Consider the following 5521-nt stretch of genomic DNA (forward strand, 5'->3'; position numbering starts at 1 on the left):
CCTGAACGACAGAGTGGGCATTTATAGCTTTTACGAGCTGCATCTCCCCTTGTGCGGACAACTGTTTCCTGCAGCCCTGAACACGCACCGACATGGAAGCTGTAAAAGCATTCAGTGCAGACAACTGATGCGTCATCAGATTCCACCGGTTCGTTGCACTTGAAGCAATTCACGGACATTTTACAGGAAGGGGAGGGGAAAAAATCAGTTGGCAGCAGCAGCAGCAACAAGAATGCAGAACAGCCAAATTAGAAGACAAATTACACACCTGCACAGAGCAGAAGTTTAGTGTTGCGTCCTCGCGCCTTCGCCGCTGCTGCCAATGTGAAGAATCCGGGGGGGGGGGGGGGGGGGGGTGTCCCAACCAGCTGTAGATGCCAATGTTGTCTGTGCTTGACGCTGTTGGCGCGAGATTTGGGCGGCAAAGTCCAAGAAAGTCCCCGCAGAAAGGCCGCACTGGTCCTGGGCACAATGCAGGCTGGATCCGCCCGCTTTCGTTGACGCAGTTTCCGGACACCAATGTGCAGCAGTTGGCCCAACCGCGGAGAATTATCCGGACACTGCACAGAGCAGAAGTTTAGTGTTGCGTCCTCGCGCCTTCGCCGCTGCTGCCAATGTGAAGAATCCGGGGGGGTGTGTCCCAACCAGCTGTAGATGCCAATGTTGTCTGTGCTTGACGCTGTTGGCGCGAGATTTGGGCGGCAAAGTCCAAGAAAGTCCCCGCAGAAAGGCCGCACTGGTCCTGGGCACAATGCAGGCTGGATCCGCCCGCTTTCGTTGACGCAGTTTCCGGACACCAAGGTGCAGCAGTTGGCCCAACCGCGGAGAATTATCCGGACACTGCACAGAGCAGAAGTTTAGTGTTGCGTCCTCGCGCCTTCGCCGCTGCTGCCAATGTGAGAGGGCTTATTCTTATTTCCAGCTTTGGCAGGATATACAAAGAAAGTTCTCGGCCCTACTTTGTTCGCGGAAGAACTACTACTTCCGTGAAGCGGTCAAGGGGGTGTCGCGGTAGAATTTACACACCTGGAGGGGAAATAGAAGTTCCCTCCTTTTTTGTGGTAGTTAAGTGCTGCCATCTATCGACCGAAAAAGTTCAAATCTGAGTTGCCTCGTAGCTGGTGAGCCCTCTTATACCGCATTTACACGGGCGACCTTAACCACAGTTAAGGCAACTACGATTTCCCGTAACTATAGTTAGCCGCGCTCACACGGCAGACGAAACTGCCGTTACGCCACCTAACCACGGTTACCCAAACCGAGCTTGCTGACCACCGTTTGCTACCTTAACCGACAAGATGGCGGCGCCCGTGGCAGCAGCAACATCGAACGACTCGTCCTCCCAGAGTTGTGTCATTTGGCTTGATTCAACAACCGCGGCCCTGATACGCATCTGATACGGATCTGATACGGTAACTCGCGCAACGCTCGGATATATGTTGCGATTGTAGCGGAACTGAACGCCGCGCTGCCGCCGGGACAAGGCCCATACACCAGCAAACAAGTGAAGCTGAAAATGGAAAACCTCAACAAGAAATACGGTAAGTGCGACCTTTGCCGAAAGATGATCGTGCCATCGGGTTGGTGGCGCTGCTTTCATAGTGCAGCTGAACTGCTTACGTCACCCTCGCATGTGCGACAGTAGCATGTGTTGTCGCTGGAGCAACGCGTCAATTCTCTTCGCCGTCGTCGCACAGTTCTGGAGTGTCGAAGGCGATCTTGAGAATGCATGGTTGAGGTAGTAAAGAATCGAGAGTAATGACCCCAGGCAGGAGCAGCATACGCAGCACTTAGAATCTTCGCTCGTGCACGCGTGCACGGCGCTGCATGCAAACTTCGTCTTCCTCGTTACACACGTGTTGATCGTCATTTTTATTTGCAAATCGCGAGCTGCAGCGCTGACAGCATTGCTGTACGCGTCGATATTTCTGGCCACCTGCTAGAGCAACAATGTAGTTAACTGAATTTCTAGATTTATTTCATATTTCTTTACCAGGCTTCACTGTGTACTAGCAGCATTTGTGTAGTAGTATACACAGTGCCGCCTGGGAACGATATATAAAAGAAATAAATCTGGAAAATAACCAAGTAAAATATTGCTAGAATGACAATAGTTGAACCATAATGCACAGTCGTGGCTTCAATTCCAAAGCAGCAACTAGCAGGATGTAGTTTAGCCACATTGCAAATGTAAATTGCATGCATTAATTTCACCAGTACCTGTGCATGTGCATTATACACATATCTATGAAATTTTATTCTTGCATTGAGAATGTGTACAGTGAAGCTTAATCCACTGAGAGAAATGCTGTGATCACAGCCTTCAAATGTTTTTTTTAGCAACACATTTAATAGCTCATATCATTTTTATTTGTCCAGGCAGCTGAGACGGACAGACACTTCAACTGGGTCGCCTCGTGTCCCATGGATCTTCTACTGGCAGCTCCAGTTTCCTCGGCTGCCTTCCCATCAACGATGATGGGCGAGTCGAGGAAAGTTTAGAGGTAATTTGTGATTTATACCATTGCGTGCAATCTGTCGTTCAGATCACTTCAGAATTCTATTGCTGCTCATTTCTCAGTGCGGAACTTACACTCATTATAAAATGCTGGCCAACAATAGATAATAAAGAACAGACTCAAGCAGTTGTGTAAACCACTCCCACAAACATGGGCACTGGCCTCCACGTCTACATTTTTGCCTTGTGCTGTTGTTCTTTGTCATAAAACGTGAACCAACTAGCCAAGAAAATCCCACTGATGGTCCATAAATCCTTGTTTTTTTCCAGCAATTCTACATATCGGTAGTTAGCTGGTTGTTTCCCCATATACTTAATGTTACCATGCCAGAGCAAAGACCGCTTTGTTGTACAGGGAGTTCAATGTGCATTGCTGGTTTAGGTTACGTCCTTTATTTTCAGGTGGGAATCATATGTCAAAAGGCACACACTGCGAATGGATACGACTTAAGTCTCTAGTAAGATGAAGTTATGGTACGCACCAGAATTTCGGTGCCTTTATTTGCGTGATATATTAATATTGCTAGTGCTGTGTGACACTTCACCTTTCACACCTGTGCACATGCAACTTCACCTTCATCCTTCTCTCTTGTAGATACTCATCTTCGTCCATTGATTCTATTAGCAACTGGGCTTGAATACAGTGGAGTAATATAGCAACCTGTGGATCATAAGCTGTTATTGCGAACTGTTGTTTCTCTACAGGGACACTGAAGGGAAGTAGCAAAGTAGATAATAAATTTCTTTGTGATATCTGTAATGTCCAAGTAATTCAATAAAACAAAGTGGTGGGCTAGATGATGATTCATACTTGGAATGAATGACAGCGTAAAAAAGGACAACCACAGAAGAGAAGCGTTCTTTGTGTAGTGTCCTCTTCTGTGGTTGTCCTTTTTTACGCTGTCTTCGTTCGAAGTATATAAGTAATATCTGTATTGTATTGCAGTTTTGTCTATAAGCTTTTTGTGCATGATTTCTGTATTTATTGCCGTTTCACATAAAATACACTCAATTGCAGGTTCAGTGCTGTCTATTCCTTCTTTCTGTATCATCCCATTTTTCGTGCAGTTTTTAAGCCTTGAATGATGAACCAACTGACCCAGCAATCATTCCTTTGGAACCATTGGACAGATTCGGGAGGGGGGGGGGGGGATTCAGAGTAAGCTACTCTCACAACCATGGGCAATAATGGCAATGGGAAACGGAAATGGCACTTGCATCTTCAAATCGCAGCGCCTTGTCGTGCCAGAGTTCGCACCTCACCTTCCATGTACTTCTGTTCAACTCAACCTCATCAGCTCGATTTACCCTTGGTCAACCATGCCCCACATACTTGCAAATGTTTAACATATTGCTTGATATTGACTTTGATCAGCTTGGTATACTGTCTTGTCCACCTGTTCATTCATTTATTTATTTGTACATACTGCAAGCCATAACTTTGGCCCAAGCAGGAGGGCACACAATTAGAAAAGCCATAAAACCGTTAGCCGCAACAGCCACAAGTCATTTAAAGGACATAAAATTCAACATTCATCACAACACCAACAATAGGAGCCCTACAAAAATCCTCCAACTCCTTCACAAAATATTTCGAGTCACATAAACCTAAATGAAGGTGGTTGCACTACGCAACAGTATTCAGGAAAAAACTGAACTGAACCCATTGGTTCATGTGAAAGTTGGGGCTAGGGTATGCTGATGTACATGTCTGGATCTTCATATATCTATTTAGTTATGTTCAGGAAAACAAAAATTTGAACCGCTGCCTTCTTTCCAGATTGGCCATCATGAGTTAGTGTTTTTGTAATATATTATGGAAGCGGATGATTGCATTACATTAAGACACATTTAATATCTTTTCTGAGATGATAACATGTTGTATTGTATGTTTCATCATTTTCAGTTGCCAGTTGTCAGTGAGGCACCACACGGCTCGGAGGTGCTCCTGTCATGGGAGGACAGCCTGCCTGAAGGAAGCAGAAGAGACGACCTCTCACAACTTGCGGCCAGCTCCCCCATTTGCAGTGCCAGTGCTGCAGTACCTGTACTGCAAAGCACAGGCAGCAGCAGCGGATACACAAGCAGAGCCAGTGCTGGCGTAAGCAGCAGTGCCACAGCAGGGGCAAGCAGCAGTGCCTGGTACTGGCACAAGCGCCAAAAGAAGGGAACCCCAAAAGAGCCGCCACAAGCGACAAGGATCTGCTATAGGGCAGCTAGTTGCCGTCCATAAAGGAGAAAGCGAGGCAGCAGAAAAGGCAGTCCGCAAGGCACACAAAATGCGCAAGATAATAGTGCACCTCAGAAGGAAGCGAATGCCATAAATGCAAGCATGGTGCAACTGCTTGCAAAATTTCTAGACAACAAAGAAAATAATGACTCGCTCAATAAAGAGTGATCAAAACAGCTGGAATTTATTTGATATTACAGCATGTGATGAAATGAAAGATCTTTCACTACTGAAAGTTTTGTATTGTGTTTTAAACAGTGAATTGTATTGTGTGGGCTGGCTACTGTAGTAGCTTGCAGTATTAGTTATTAACAGAGCCCATGCATACACTGCAGGGGTACACAAGTGTAATAATCAAAAGTACATTGCTGCTGCTCTCGCAGTAACACTCACCTGCTTCTCCACTCAGAACCAATGGCTGTTGCATGTTCACCAGGAACTGTTTGCTACAAGGCTGATATTTTTCGTGCAACATAACTGTTCTTTTGGGGGGAGGTTGGGGGGGGGGGCAAGTTATAGAACACTGGGGAATTTGGACAATAGCAAAATAGCAATGACATGAAATTGTGCACAGAAAGCGTACTTTGGTTTAACGTGTTGGGATGGGAATGTAATGAAATTTATCACACTGTAAGTCTTTCAAAGCCCTCACCATTGGGTCACAATTACATCACATTTTTGTGTTTGCTTTTTGTGTGGATGATGTGTGCAAAAATATGAAGCTTCCACCTGTGACCGACTTGATCTCGTTACTTTCAGAATAAAGTTGAATG

The 5521-nt window shown here is 45.9% G+C and overlaps 1 long non-coding RNA gene across 1 annotated transcript; it reads left to right on the forward strand.

Annotated features, from left to right (window-relative positions):
• The first annotated feature begins 1295 nt into the window (after nucleotides 1–1295).
• LOC144121846 (uncharacterized) lies at nucleotides 1296–4922 on the forward strand. The gene is made up of 3 exons (XR_013312715.1): nucleotides 1296–1541; nucleotides 2380–2504; nucleotides 4425–4922. It is a non-coding gene; the product is annotated as an uncharacterized LOC144121846 (long non-coding RNA).
• The last annotated feature ends 599 nt before the right edge of the window (nucleotides 4923–5521 follow it).

This window comes from Amblyomma americanum, chromosome 2 (assembly GCF_052857255.1).
Source record: "Amblyomma americanum isolate KBUSLIRL-KWMA chromosome 2, ASM5285725v1, whole genome shotgun sequence".
NCBI lineage: Eukaryota > Metazoa > Arthropoda > Arachnida > Ixodida > Ixodidae > Amblyomma > Amblyomma americanum.